Below are 14,860 nucleotides of genomic sequence, written 5' to 3' on the forward strand. Positions count from 1 at the left end.
ACTGTTACCTCATTTTATGCATTTGAAACAATCACACATGTAAAACTGAACTGAGCTACTTTGCTAACCAGGGGTGTGTAACACAAACGGTATGAGTAATTATCACAAACAAGGAATATAGCTTTACCTGGTGACAAGCTCCCTATAAAGGCTGACTGCTTTCTACACAAAATGTACCAAACAACATTAAAAGCATCAGTATCCAGATATAAATTAAAATGTTATTTAAAATCATTGTGTCCATTCACTATTAAATAGTATACACAAGCAATACATTAAACATTCAAAATAAAATGAAAATATACATGCTGTTAATCAAAGTTAGCAACTAATCATTATTGCTCCTGTCTGCCAGTCTGAGAATAGTTCTGCTTTTTTCTCTTTCATGCACCTATGTAAACCAATATCCTGAAAAAAGCAGAAAGAAAGACCAAGAACAATACTGAGAATATAGAACAAAAGAGTGCATAGCTTGAGAGGGAAACTGTTTCTCTGATGATATGTATTATGTAACATTAATTCACTTATAAATAGTGTTTTGTTCTAGTTCTCATAGTCAAGAAAGGAGACAAGTCTAATCTTCATAGTTACTGAGGACTCAGAATTTTGAACTCTACATATAAACTTTATATCTGAATACTTACATCTCAACTCCCCCTAATCTTTGAGATATTCTTGCCACAGTAGCAGAGAATATTTTTCAATGGTAGAGCCTGTGTTGACAATGTTTTCATCATGAAACAGATAACTGAGGGAAGAAGAAAGTGGAGCTGCAACGCCTACATTTTATTTACATTCCATCAAAGCTTTTGACAGAAAACTGAGGGTTATGCTTTAGGACATGAGGGACACAAGAGAAAACCCAAAGCATGTTATAGAAGCACTAAAAAACCTATGTGACAAGACACATATGTTTTGAGAAGATGATCAGAAGAATATTATTCAAAATACCTTCAAGAATGAAAAATAAAACTTCTACAGTTAGTTCTAATAATGATGTTAAGAGCGATGGCTTTCTCTTGACACTTCCTGTTTTCTGGTGATTAGGTAATAGTTTCATATTCCAAACACATGTTACCATGAGTTCTGTTTGCTTGAATAATCTAAGCGAAAAATAATATTTTGAAATCTTGCTGCATAAAACAGAACCCATGGCATTTTGTTGTTCAACTCAAATTTGCTGCAATCTGCTTACTAATTAAAAAAAAACATTAAATAGGTCAGCCAGTTTACTTTCATTGGCTGTACATTCTCACCTTTTGGAGAACTCACTACTGAAAAGAAAGTTGAAAAATTTAATAGAATGTGTAATACAACCAGTAGAATGCTAAGATACAAACAAAGGAAGGAAACAATGCTGAAGTTCTACAAGACTGAGGCAGTACTAACAGGTTATATGGGGCTGAAGCACAGGTCCTCACCAGCAAGGGCGAAAGTGTAGTCCAAGCCTCTGAAATGTGATTTCTTAAGTACGTTGTGGGGGTGACAAAGATAATGATGATGATTTGTGGGTTAGGGCACTAAACAGCAATGTCACCAACACCCTTGCTTGAATTAAATACAGATGAGCATAGGAAAAATCTATTAAAAATAACAACAAATTGAAGACACAGTTGTATCCACAAATGTGAATTGACAAGATAACCCATTTACTGTGAGCATCATAAAAGACCATCACTAAAAGTGGGACAAAACAGCAAAATAGCTAGATAAATTCAAAGATAAAATACCATTACAGACACAGTTAAAAATGGGACACACGACTACTTAGAAATAATGTGTGGCCGAGTCAATAAGGGAACAAATTAGGACATCACACAAAATCTTAAAACACCAACAACACACACTACATTATCAGTTAAAACAGAGGGCAGGTCCTGTGGGAGATCCAAATCTGCCCTCAGGTCATTATACATTCCTCGGATCCATACATGTACTTGAACCCAGCAGAAAATTATTTCCTTTTCCTGCCTTTGTAAGAGAAGGAGAGCATCATGCACTTCTTACACTATCTGATATCTGGGTACATCTGAGCAATAGCAAGAATGGCACTTTGGGAATTGGAGCAGATGAGAAATTTCTTACCACATAGATGCCTCTTCTGCTCCAGTGCCCTCAGGATAGCAGAAAATTCTGCACAATAGACTGAAAACTATTCTGGGAGTCCTAACCTGAGAACAATGTTGGGGAACACAATAGAACACCCAATTAAACCCATTACTTAGACCCATTCATGTAAAGTCTAATAAAATCAAGGTGGATATTTAAAATCTCATTAAGTTTAATTTTAAAAATATAGTCTGGGGTACAATTCATCTGGTATGCAGTCAATTTGAAAAGTAGCCTGGGCCTCTTTAGTAGACAGTGGTATCCCTTGCTCCACCCCTGACTTTAGACCTTAATGCTCGCAACTTGCTGTAATTCAAGGCTCTACCTCACACAGATCCTAAATGTCCTCATTGCACATGGACGATTATGGAACACACGTTCCAGTGCTGGCTGGGCAATGAAAATGAAAGCTAACAAATTTGGAACAGACAGTAAGCTTGGTGTTCTATGAGGAGGAAACACTGAATAGACACAGGAGGCTCACCAGCCTCAGCTCATAGGCTAACAATTTGACTAGTGTGATAAGCCCTTGTTGACAGCTTAATACTGTAATGGTGAACTGTGTCTCGAATTCTAAGGTATGAAAGTCTTGCAGACCCATAAATCTGGCATCCATACTAAAGCCAGCATTACACGAAGGCATTATAAGAGTTGGAGCACACATGCCCTCTCAGCTCCCCAGGACCTATGACAAATGCATTTAAGGTTGTTCGAAGCTTCGAGGCATCTTATCTACAATTCTTTAAGTTGTTGTGCAGTTAAGGAAGTTCAAAGCATTGGGGCATCTTACCTTCAGCTCTTTAAGATGTGGCAGCTACTTTAGCCTCTTATTAAAAGGGAGGCCCAGATATTTCACTATTTCCTTCAAAGTGAGAACAGTGCCACCAGATTTAAAAAGGGTGAATTAAAAAGAGTGCAGGAGCAATTAAAAGCAAGACATACAGTTTTCTCCAAAGGAAATTTAAAACCTGTGGTATATAACCTTTCCTACAGCCACTTGATTGTCAGATTCAGTTGTCAAGTAATTGTTGCAAGATTTGAGAGGACACAGATGTATAATTTGTCTACAAACAAGGAACATTGCACAGGACACCTTACTGTGGACGTAATACTGTTGACTACAAAGGCAAACAACATTATACTTAAAACACTCCCTTGAGGGACACCATTCTCCTGCTTAAAACAGTCAGATAGGTAACTCCCGACCTGGTACAAAAAATACCCAAGAAAACTCCACTCATAGAGCTGAAACAAAATATTATGCCTCCAGGTAGTATAGTATGCCTTTTCTGTATCAAAGAATACACTGACAAGGCATTGCTTATGGAGGAAAGCTTGTTGAGTCGCTGCTGTGAACCGAGTCAGGTTACTAAGTGTACAGCAAGACCTTCTGGGAGTGACTGAGTAGTGACCTGGTTTCAAAAACCCACACTAGCTGCTGGTTGATTGTATGCTCCAGTGTCTTTCCTATGCAGCTTATGAGACTGACACTACAATAACTAATGGGGTTAGTCTGATCCTTCCCTGGTTTCAAAAGTTGGGATTAAAATAGATTCTTTCCATGAGTTGGGAAATATGACTGTTATCCAAATTGTATTAAAGAGGTGAAGGAGGATCTCCTTCGACTGCAGGTGCAATTGTTTCAATGTACTGTATGTTATCAGGTTGTGACAGGGTGAGGTATCACAAGATTCTGACAATGCAGAATCCGAATCCCAAAGACAAAAAGGCTGGCTGTATTCCTCCTTGTTGTTGGAAAGGAAATCAAAACCAACTCTTTCCTGTGTTTCTCAATAATATAATGATGGAAACCTGGATTCTGGCTATTACACCCCTGTCTCATGGGCTTATCCTTCCCCATCAGAGGTTGGCCCACCTGTGAAAGCAGCCATGTTATATACCAGCTCTGCTGTCATCATTGTTCAGCTTTTTATTCTGGTATGACCACCAACCAGATGTCCACGAGGCTGAATGTCCACCACCAAAATGTGGCCAACGGCAAAGTGGACCACCCTGTGGTACAACATGCAGCTGTACATAACATATGTGATTTCGAAGTCTGCTTCACAACCTTGGCCATCTGGATCCTCCCCACCACCACCAGCTTTTCTGAACTGCGCATACGGGAATCATCCTTACAACACATTCTCCACTCCCACAGTCATCCCAACCTCAATATGGTAACCTACTGTCCCCACACCCTCCACCCACCTGTTTCTGCCCCTCTGTTATGTCACCTTCACATTATTCGCTTCCCCTCATGCTCATGGTACACTGCTCTCTGCCAGTGCACCCACTGGTCTTTTCCTCTTCTCTTTTCCTCTCATTTCTGCTACAAATTCCCTCTTCCCTCCCCCTCTCCCTCCCCCATAGCCTCAAGATGCTGTATTCAGCAGCCCCGACCTGTCACCTCTAGTCCCTGTATGCTCTGCCAGGCAGTGCCAATTCCTCTTCTCCCACCCATATCCTGCTATTGCTCCCCATATTCCACCCTCCTCTGGAATTGTGCTCCCATTCAATGTGTTTATGTTGCAGTTTGGCTGAAGTGGCCAGAGGTAGCAGTGATGCATGTGTGGGTGTGTTTGCTTGTGTGAATATGTGTGTGTTTCTCTTTTCCAAACAAGGCTTTGGCTAAAAGTTTATTTCGAACAGTCTTCTCATCGTGCTTATCTACAACTCATCATGTAACCTTTATGCTGAGAAGCAATCTGTTCTTTTATAATATTGTTTATAATTCTCAGAGAATTACAACTGGTGATTTATTTCTGTCACAGCTGTGAAATAATTCAGGTGACCGCCTCTCCTTGTATCTTTCTGTGGCTGTAACTGAAATATATAAGCAGTTTTAACAATTCCTATACCTCTCAAAGAAAACAAGTCTGCATTTATTCTTTAGAGCAGTAGTATTTTTATATACAAACTGTTGTGACTGTAACAGTTTATATTAGGAAATATCAAGCTGTCATAATTAGAGTTAGTAGTCTGTCTTTCAGTTATTTTGATTTTGGTCAATCAGTTCTCAGTTATGGCATGAAACAGATCATATTAAAACTTGCGTCAGAACAGGCAATACAGCAACAGCAGCTTCTAATGCAATTGTCACCAGTGTGAACTATCAATTTTTTGCCAATGGAAAAGCAAGCACTCACCCTACTACTGGCATTCAACAGCAGCTAAGAAGATCTTGGCACACATCTTTACCACTACCTGGTGCTGAAGCACATCAAGACAAATACTACTTCTTAGCATGTTTTGTGAGTTACTTAGGTTCTTCTGCTTGTATAGAATCAGACATGCCAGCAGAAGCATTGCGCCTTCACACTGGATGAAACGGTTGACGCACTTACCCACTAATATTACCATGCATGCACACTGCATCACAGTGGTGGTGTTATCTTCACTGCATCACACAACCTGGCCAATCGTATTTAGAGTAGACCATCTACCTACAATGGAGTCAATGCAGCCAAATTGTCTGCATTCACTCCAAGTGAGCCAAATCTGATGCTACCCCATGCTACCAGATATTTTGAATCAGTATAGTATGTTTGGCCAACACTCCCAAATTGTCTAATCCATCTCTCAGAACTTTGAGCTAATACAGGTAGCTTGAGTTTGCAGCAACAATATTACAACATAATACCTTCACAACAGCACTGTTTCACTGACCCAGCAGTACAATAATGCCAAGGACAATGCCCTTGGATGCTTCTATCCTGTGTGGGTTCTTTCTGATGCTTCAACTGGACAACTTGCTCATCTGTGAGAATTATGCTTGTGAGAGCCACCTTGCATCCATTTGTAACAGTATCAACAGGCTCCCTACCTGGGGCTCCAATTCAAATGGAATCTGTTCATGTGGTGGACCAGCAGACACTGAACCATGACAGGCATTTATGGAATCACTTAATCACTGCCAATCACTAGGTCCCTTTCTAACTCAATGCCAAAGTCCTGGCACTGCTTATATCTCTAACAACCTACATGTCCTTGGACTCCACTCCACTAGTAAATTTCATTATGCAATTGATAGCTTTTGGACATATCTACACCCTTCTCAGTATTAGATGTGTGGCATAACTCAGCTGCGTAAGAATGCTCTACATGCTGTATTACATTGAGATGCTCCATCGCAATGACACATTAAATATCTTTAGCTGGCTCTCTTCAATGCTGTTCACTTACCATTATAGATTCAGTGTGAGAATGGCAATGAAAGTCATCTTCTCTCAAGAGAGCTCTGACCACTATGTAGCATTCAGAACAGAGTTCTCTTGTTATGAGACTGTAAGTATATTATCTTTTTTTGCCATATCATTGCTGAAGCATTCCAGTGGGATTCAACAACTATTTCAGTATTTCCATGAGGTTTGTTGCCAAGTCTTGATCTGTCTCCCACTGAGTGAGGTGGTGAGTGGTCAGCACACTAGACTAGATTCGGTTTACAAGGGTTCAAATCCCCATCTGGCCAACCAGATTTAGGCTCTGTGTTTTCCCTAAATCACTCCAGGCAAATATTGGGATGGGTCCTTTGATAAGGGCACAGCTGATTTCCTTTCCCATCCTTTCATAATCCAAGCTTGAGATTCATCTCTAATGATCTCGCTGTCAACAATAAATTAAACTCTAATCTTCCTTCCTTTTTTTCATCTGACCCTGACAGCCTTATGAACCAGCACTGATGGAAACATGTATCACGAATGTGGGAACGGGGGACAACAACATGCAAAACATAAACCCCACAACAGATAGCCTCAGGACTTAACAATAATGCTATCTACGAATCAGAAGCATATTTTCCACCATCACCTGTTAAGGGTACACTAAATGATGCTGTGCATTCCTCATCTGCCAAAGAGTGATCAAGTTGCCTTCCCTGAAGCATTCCAGCCAGAAGTCTTAGCTCTCATCTACAATGAGCACTGAGTCCCCGTGTACTAACCTGATAGTCTGTCAAGCAGGACAGTATAAATATTAGAATACCACGTTACCATCATGGTTTGTTTAAACCTGTTCACTTTATAATCTAGATGCCTTTCATACTTGCTTCAAGCTTGGAAAACGTCCACATTTATGCCTGCGTGCATACTTGAATTTGTGGTTTTTGCTTGAAAATGAGGAATACTTGAGATAGCAATCACAGTGAATAAAGAGTTTTGACAACAGTAGGCATAAATTACTTTCTTTTCCTTCCTTTTTTTTTTCTTTCGAAGAAGGCTGGGCACAGACACTACATCAAACATCTGGATTTTACAATACACCATTAAACATGAATAGCCCAGTGGAATTGCTCCATGACCAACAGACCTGCATAGTACTCAGCCTCATCCAATAGACTGGGCAGCAACTGCTGTGACCAGGCCAGCATACTTTCCAGCCATATGACATGGTTCTTCCAAGGAGATTGTCCAACACACCGACCCAATGAGATGCATCCCAATTGATCTGCCGAGCACTCCGAGCTGCTACTTCTAGCAGCAGTAGGTTCTATATCGCCACTTATTTCAATTCCCACATCAGCCATCAGTCCATTCCTGTCTCCAGAATGAGAGTTCCTCATGTCCCTGGTGTTGGAAATAGTACTCCTTCGCAACTCCTATACCAGCATCTACTTAGGTTGTTAGACTGACATCTCATCTTTCGCCATCTCATCCACCTCAACAGTGCATAGGTTCTGCCAGCCTTGGCCAGAATCTTTGGAGAGGTGGGAACTTAAATCAGTACGAGCCACAGAAGTAGAGCCACTGATAGTGGAGACAACCACATCAGATACACCTCTATACAAAGGGCAGCAGTAAAAGCAAGGCAGCATCACAAAACATATCTAAGGTCATCAGCTAAACTACCAGGATACTTTATAGATTATGTCAATGGCTACATGGTTCTGACTGAGTAGTTCTATAAGAAATTTGAAGCCCACCAAAAGCAATCAACAACAACGGAAACTCTACTTCCTCTGCACCATAAATGTCTCGTTTTGTGTAACCTCATAAAATTTAAGACTCTTCCAGTGACATCGATTGCAAGTGATAATCTCAAAACAGATGTAGGTATATCACCCAGACAGTAAGACAGTTGAGGGTTCAGACCTGAAGGGACCCTCTAAATGGATCAGGTGTGCACTACACATCAGAGGCTGCTATTCAGGTAACGGTGTGAGGTATTCACAAGGGTTTTTTGATTAGGTGACACTCCATCCTACACAGGTAATGGCAGCCATAGGAAACCCAAAGATATATGGGCTTCCTGTTTGGGATTCCTATAAAAAATTATTAGTTTTCAAACATGTATACAGTATCTTTCCTTTTCCTCCCCTTCTATGTGTATAAGATATATACGATAGTGTTAATCATTGCAGACAGTGCTCATCTACACTCCTGGAAATGGAAAAAAGAACATATTAACACCAGTGTGTCAGACCCACCATACTTGCTCCAGACACTGTGAGAGGGCTGTACAAGCAATGATTACACGCACGGCACAGCGGACACACCAGGAACCGCGGTGTTGGCGGTCGAATGGCGCTAGCTGCGCAGCATTTGTGCACCGCCGCCGTCAGTGTCAGCCAGTTTGCCGTGGCATACGGAGCTCCATCGCAGTCTTTAACACTGGTAGCATGCCGCGACATTGTGGACGTGAACCGTATGTGCAGTTGACGGACTTTGAGCGAGGGCGTATAGTGGGCATGCGGGAGGCCGGGTGGACGTACCGCCGAATTGCTCAACACGTGGGGCGTGAGGTCTCCACAGTACATCGATGTTGTCGCCAGTGGTCGGCGGAAGGTGCACGTGCCCGTCGACCTGGGACCGGACCGCAGCGACGCACGGATGCACGCCAAGACTGTAGGATCCTACGCAGTGCCGTAGGGGACCGCACCGCCACTTCCCAGCAAATTAGGGACACTGTTGCTCCTGGGGTATCGGCGAGGACCATTCGCAACCGCCTCCATGAAGCTGGGCTACGGTCCCGCACACCGTTAGGCCGTCTTCCGCTCACGCCCCAACATCGTGCAGCCCGCCTCCAGTGGTGTCGCGACAGGCGTGAATGGAGGGACGAATGGAGACATGTTGTCTTTAGCGATGAGAGTCGCTTCTGCCTTGGTGCCCATAAAGGTCGTATGCGTGTTTGGCGCCGTGCAGGTGAGCGCCACAATCAGGACTACATACGACCAAGGCACACAGGGCCAACACCTGGCATCATGGTGTGGGGAGCGATCTCCTACACTGGCCATACACCTTTGGTGATCGTCGAGGGGACACTGAATAGTGCACGGTACATCCAAACCGTCATCGAACCCATCGTTCTACCATTCGTAGACCGGCGAGGGAACTAGCTGTTCCAACAGGACAATGCACGTCCGCATGTATCCCGTGCCACCCAACGTGCTCTAGAAGGTGTAAGTCAACTAACCTGGCCAGCAAGATCTCCGGATCTGTCCCCCATTGAGCATGTTTGGGACTGGATGAAGCATCGTCTCGAGCGGTCTGCACGTCCAGCACGAACGCTGGTCCAACTGAGGCGCCAGATGGAAATGGCATGACAAGCCGTTCCACAGGACTACATCCAGCATCTCTACGATCGTCCCCATGGGAGAATAGCAGCCTGCATTGCTGAGAAAGGTGGATATACACTGTACTAGTGCCGACATTGTGGATGCTCTGTTGCCTGTGTCTATGTGCCTGTGGTTCTGTCAGTGTGATCATGTGATGTATCTGACCCCAGGAATGTGTCAATAAAGTTTCCCCTTCCTGGGACAATGAATTCACGGTGTTCTTATTTCAATTTCCAGTAGTGTATCTTCAGTAAAATTATCAAAAAGCATAGCCCAAAGCTTTTCTCAAGTTAAGGGAGAATGATTAGGATGGACAAAAGAAAAATGTAATGCTCTGTGCTTGACTAAACACCATGAACTACAAGTACGGAAAAGCTATGCACTAGTATTTACATTGTCATAGAATAAATATGGGAATAAAGGAAGTTGGGTTTGATCCCATGAGACCTTACCAAAAATTTCCAAAAGAAGTTGACACATACATAAAAATGGATTACATACTCAAAAATATTGAAACAATCAGATTTTGACGACATAGCACATAAAAGCATTAGTTGACAATTGCTACTGCAAATTATGCGCCTTATAATCACAGTTTCATAAAGAAGCCCACTGGCAATTTTTGAGTCTTTCTTAGGAATTTGGAATGTTTATTATCCTATGTCACAAGTAAAAAACAAATTGAACACAAGAGTAGAATCCCGATATATAATTTCTTGATACATGAAATTCAGTGTAAAAAACAGGATGTTTAACTGGTGGTAAATTCAGTGTCTGATTATGATGGACACAAGAAACAAAGTACCATGTAACACAAACAAATATTCACAAAAATCAATGACACCAGCTGATAATACCAGAATGAGCATTTCCACAATAATACTACAAAAATTACTTTGAGATATATTCCAAATGCCTACTAAAAATTTTGAAAATTGCAAATTTGGTCAGAAGTTAACAATTATGTCAACAAAGTTAGATCTACTTGGAAGACAACGAAATGAGGGCAGCACAGGACAATCTAACATCATAACTAAGCAGCATGACAAAATCACAAATGATAATTCTCAAGTATTAAGTATTTTCCATAATCATTTATCGAATGTAGTAGAGATCTCGGGTCGCTCGTGGAAAAACCGCAAAAGGCTGTTTAAAGACTGAGTCAAAGTAAGTTTTGCTCACTACCCCATAACGTCTCTCAAGTGGTGTGTAAGGTACTTCCTTTAATGAGCATATACTAAATGAAATACACTGCATAAAATTCTTTGGGGTCCAGCAGAACAAGGCATTAACATGGAGTCAAGAAATTGGATTAGTGATTAAAAAATTTCTTAAGATATCAATGTATAATGTATCGACATTTATAAAACATATTGATGTGATTGAGACAAAGATATCGATATTTCGATACATCAGTCGATATTTTCAATATTTACAGAGATTAAAAGAAACTCATTGAAGTCACAGAAATGATTCACAAAAGCTTAAAAATTGATAAACACTTTATTATAGCCATCTATAAAAGGCACACAACGTTCTAAGAAATCACTTACTTAAATTAAAAAAAAAAAAAAACACATCACCAGCAGACAATAACATAACTCTTTGTTCAGTAAGTTTCCTTGTCAGTTTGCTTCTCTGGCACAAGCAAATCTAGTAAGGAACGGCAAATAACCATTCCGCCATCATCAGGTGGTGCTGAATTCCATTCCACCAGCACCACCTGATGATGGCGGAACGGTTATTTGCCGAAATATCGTGGAACTTCGATGATCGGATCCGGCTGGACACCCAAGAACCTGGGATACAGCACATTCGCTGGGAAAGCCTCAGATCACACGAAACAGAAGATGCTTGTCATATTAACTATTTCTGAGCAATTTCTGACAAAAGAGGTGTGAAATGATGAATAAACATTTCAGACAACAGGGTTCATTTTCCATTAACTACCAGTACAGCAATCTACCTGATTTCTGTGCCAAGTGTACATTATTTTTACAGTGAGTCTATCTTTTATTGATCCACACAATCAGTGGATAAGAGAAGTGCACATTTTGCCTCACAGTTGGGAGCAGGGAGTAATAATTTCCATCATTCTGACACAGTGTTGTCACCAAATGTGTGCGTTTTGCACCTTGCACTTATCATTTGCAGTAGTAGAAATGACATATGGTAGTAACAAGGTTCCATGAATAAGCAGTATAGATACTACCATGCTCAAATTTGGTACTCGTTTGTAGTACTGAATATGAAATTAATTTAAGCTCATTGTAAGACATTTAATGTCAGGTTGAAAAGATTGGTAGTAGTTGGAATGGGCAGGAAATCTTCTGATGAGAACTACAGTGCCTATGAATCAAGAAAAGACAGACAATAAAAATATCACTTTCAATATTCAGTACTAAATATCGATTAATCTATGAATCAATATTTAAAATATCTCTCTTGTGTATGGATATTATTAAGATGAAATATTGATGTTTTGATATACTGACATTTTTGGAACATCCCTAAATTTGATACACTAATCAAGAAGCATGTTTTGTACTTAGACACATCTCTGATTGTGTATGCCTGAAAACATGAGAGCTAGTTGATCTTGCATATTTTTATTCCATATTGCCACAGCACTATCTCTCGGGGCAGTGAATCCAAAGCAAACAAAGTGTTTGTTTGGCACAAGTGAACAGTAGATCCTGTATCCTGCTACTAGTGTGTGTAGGTATGAGTGTGCCGAGTGTGGTGTCACTGCACTTGCTTCCTTAAATCAACTGCCAACTGTATCAGCATGAACCGGCCAGTAGGGGCTACCTGTACGACTTGCGCCTATAGATGCACGAAGCAGTGCTGACTCACACTCACTATGTTCTTTTAATTTGTACTACTCACACCCATTGTTCTGTGTGATACTAATGTTGCCCCTTCTGTACTCTCTCTCTCTCTCTCTCTCTCTCTCTCTCTCTCTCTCTCTCTCTCTCTTTTCCCCCCATGTGAAGTCACAAGAGGCCTATGAAGAAAGACATATTAGTGTTACTTGGATCGATTTTGTGTATTGCTAGGTTACTGCAGTGGAATACAATGTAAAGTAAGATAACTGTGCATCTCACAGAAGCCTCTGAAGAATCTTGAAATTCTTACACAGAGTTCCCAACATATTTATTCCTTAGTGGTTTTTGTTGCTGACAGTAAAAAATCAATTTCAGCTGAACCATGATCTACAGAAACTCAAAAAAGTAAAAAAAAAATAATAATTTTCATGCCAACTTTGCCTCCTTGTCTAGTGTTCAGAGTGTGTACTATGGCGCAAATGTATTCAACAAGCTCCCTTCTTAACTTAAAGTAAGAAATTTCGAATCTCAACCAGTTGAAAAGAAAATTAAAAACCTACCTCATTAGCCAATCTTTCTACAAAGTATCCAAATATCTACATTCAAGGATTTTTTTCATTTTAACTACACGGCAAAAAAGCAATGCTTGTGGTAAAACTGCATGACAAGTATAAGAACACAGTTTCTCATGACAGTATTCTTGAATAAATATTTCTGAGTTTTCTTGCTGTGTCAGACATTTTTGTATACCATATTCAATATTTCAACAATGTGCTCTGTTGTTATCATCAGGAGTTAACTGTCATACTAACATGCTGTATAGTACTAGGCTAACTACATGGTCTTTTGGTATGCAGTTAGCTCCTGATAATGAGGACAAAGAAAGTCATTAGTTTACCTTCCATTTGGAAAGCGGTTGCACTCAACGACTGTTATATTGATTTGTAAATTATAGATTGCAGCAATCAGTTATCCTTTATAAATTTTATTATGCAGATCCAGATTTCAGCTAGAAGCTAGCCATTCTCAATACACTATTATTTTTGCTCAATGCATGTCAGTCCCTGTTGAATACTATTCAATGAACTGTGGGTGAAGCCGGATCAACAGGGACTGACATGCATTGAGCAAAAATAATAGTGTATTGAGAATGGCTAGCTTCTAGCCGAAATCTGGATCTGCATAATAAAATTTGAAAAGGACGACTGATTGCTGCAGTCTATAATTTACAAAGAAAGTCATTGATAGCTTGGAAACGGAAATAAATCTGACACACAAAAAAACAGAATCATTTAGCCATGCATGACAAATGTATTGTGGTTACACATGCAGGTCACCAATTTCCTGTGAAAAATATACACTCCTGGAAATTGAAATAAGAACACCGTGAATTCATTGTCCCAGGAAGGGGAAACGTTATTGACACATTCCTGGGGTCAGATACATCACATGATCACACTGACAGAACCACAGGAACATAGACACAGGCAACAGAGCATGCACAATGTCGGCACTAGTACAGTGTATATCCACCTTTCGCAGCATGCAGGCTGCTATTCTCCCATGGAGACGATCGTAGAGATGCTGGATGTAGTCCTGTGGAACGGCTTGCCATGCCATTTCCACCTGGCGCCTCAGTTGGACCAGCGTTCGTGCTGGACGTGCAGACCGCGTGAGACGACGCTTCATCCAGTCCCAAACATGCTCAATGGGGGACAGATCCGGAGATCTTGCTGGCCAGGGTAGTTGACTTACACCTTCTAGAGCACGTTGGGTGGCACGGGATACATGCGGACGTGCATTGTCCTGTTGGAACAGCAAGTTCCCTTGCCGGTCTAGGAATGGTAGAACGATGGGTTCTATGACGGTTTGGATGTACCGTGCGCTATTCAGTGTCCCCTCGACGATCACCAGAGGTGTACGGCCAGTGTAGGAGATCGCTCCCCACACCATGATGCCGGGTGCTGGCCCTGTGTGCCTCGGTCGTATGCAGTCCTGATTGTGGCACTCACCTGCACGGTGCCAAACACGCATATGACCATCATTGGCACCAAGGCAGAAGCGACTCTCATCGCTGAAGACGACACGTCTCCATTCGTCCCTCCATTCACGCCTGTCGCGAGACCACTGGAGGCGGGCTGCACGATGTTGGGGCGTGAGCGGAAGACGGCCTAACGGTGTGCGGGACCGTAGCCCAGCTTCATGGAGACGGTTGTGAATGGTCCTCGCCGATACCCCAGGAGCAACAGTGTACCTAATTTGCTGGGAAGTGGCGGTGCGGTCCCCTACGGCACTGCGTACGATCCTACGGTCTTGGCGTGCATCCTTGCGTCGCTGCGGTCCAGTCCCAGGTCGACGGGCACGTGCACCT

At 41.6% G+C, this 14,860-nt stretch overlaps 1 protein-coding gene across 4 annotated transcripts in view; it reads right to left on the bottom strand.

Annotated features, from left to right (window-relative positions):
• The window catches only part of LOC126334230 (intraflagellar transport protein 46 homolog), a 138,066-nt gene that overhangs the window by 106,805 nt on the left and 16,401 nt on the right, over positions 1–14,860 (bottom strand). The gene's annotated exons all lie outside the window — the stretch shown is intronic.

This window comes from Schistocerca gregaria, chromosome 2, assembly GCF_023897955.1.
Source record: "Schistocerca gregaria isolate iqSchGreg1 chromosome 2, iqSchGreg1.2, whole genome shotgun sequence".
Taxonomy (NCBI): domain Eukaryota; kingdom Metazoa; phylum Arthropoda; class Insecta; order Orthoptera; family Acrididae; genus Schistocerca; species Schistocerca gregaria.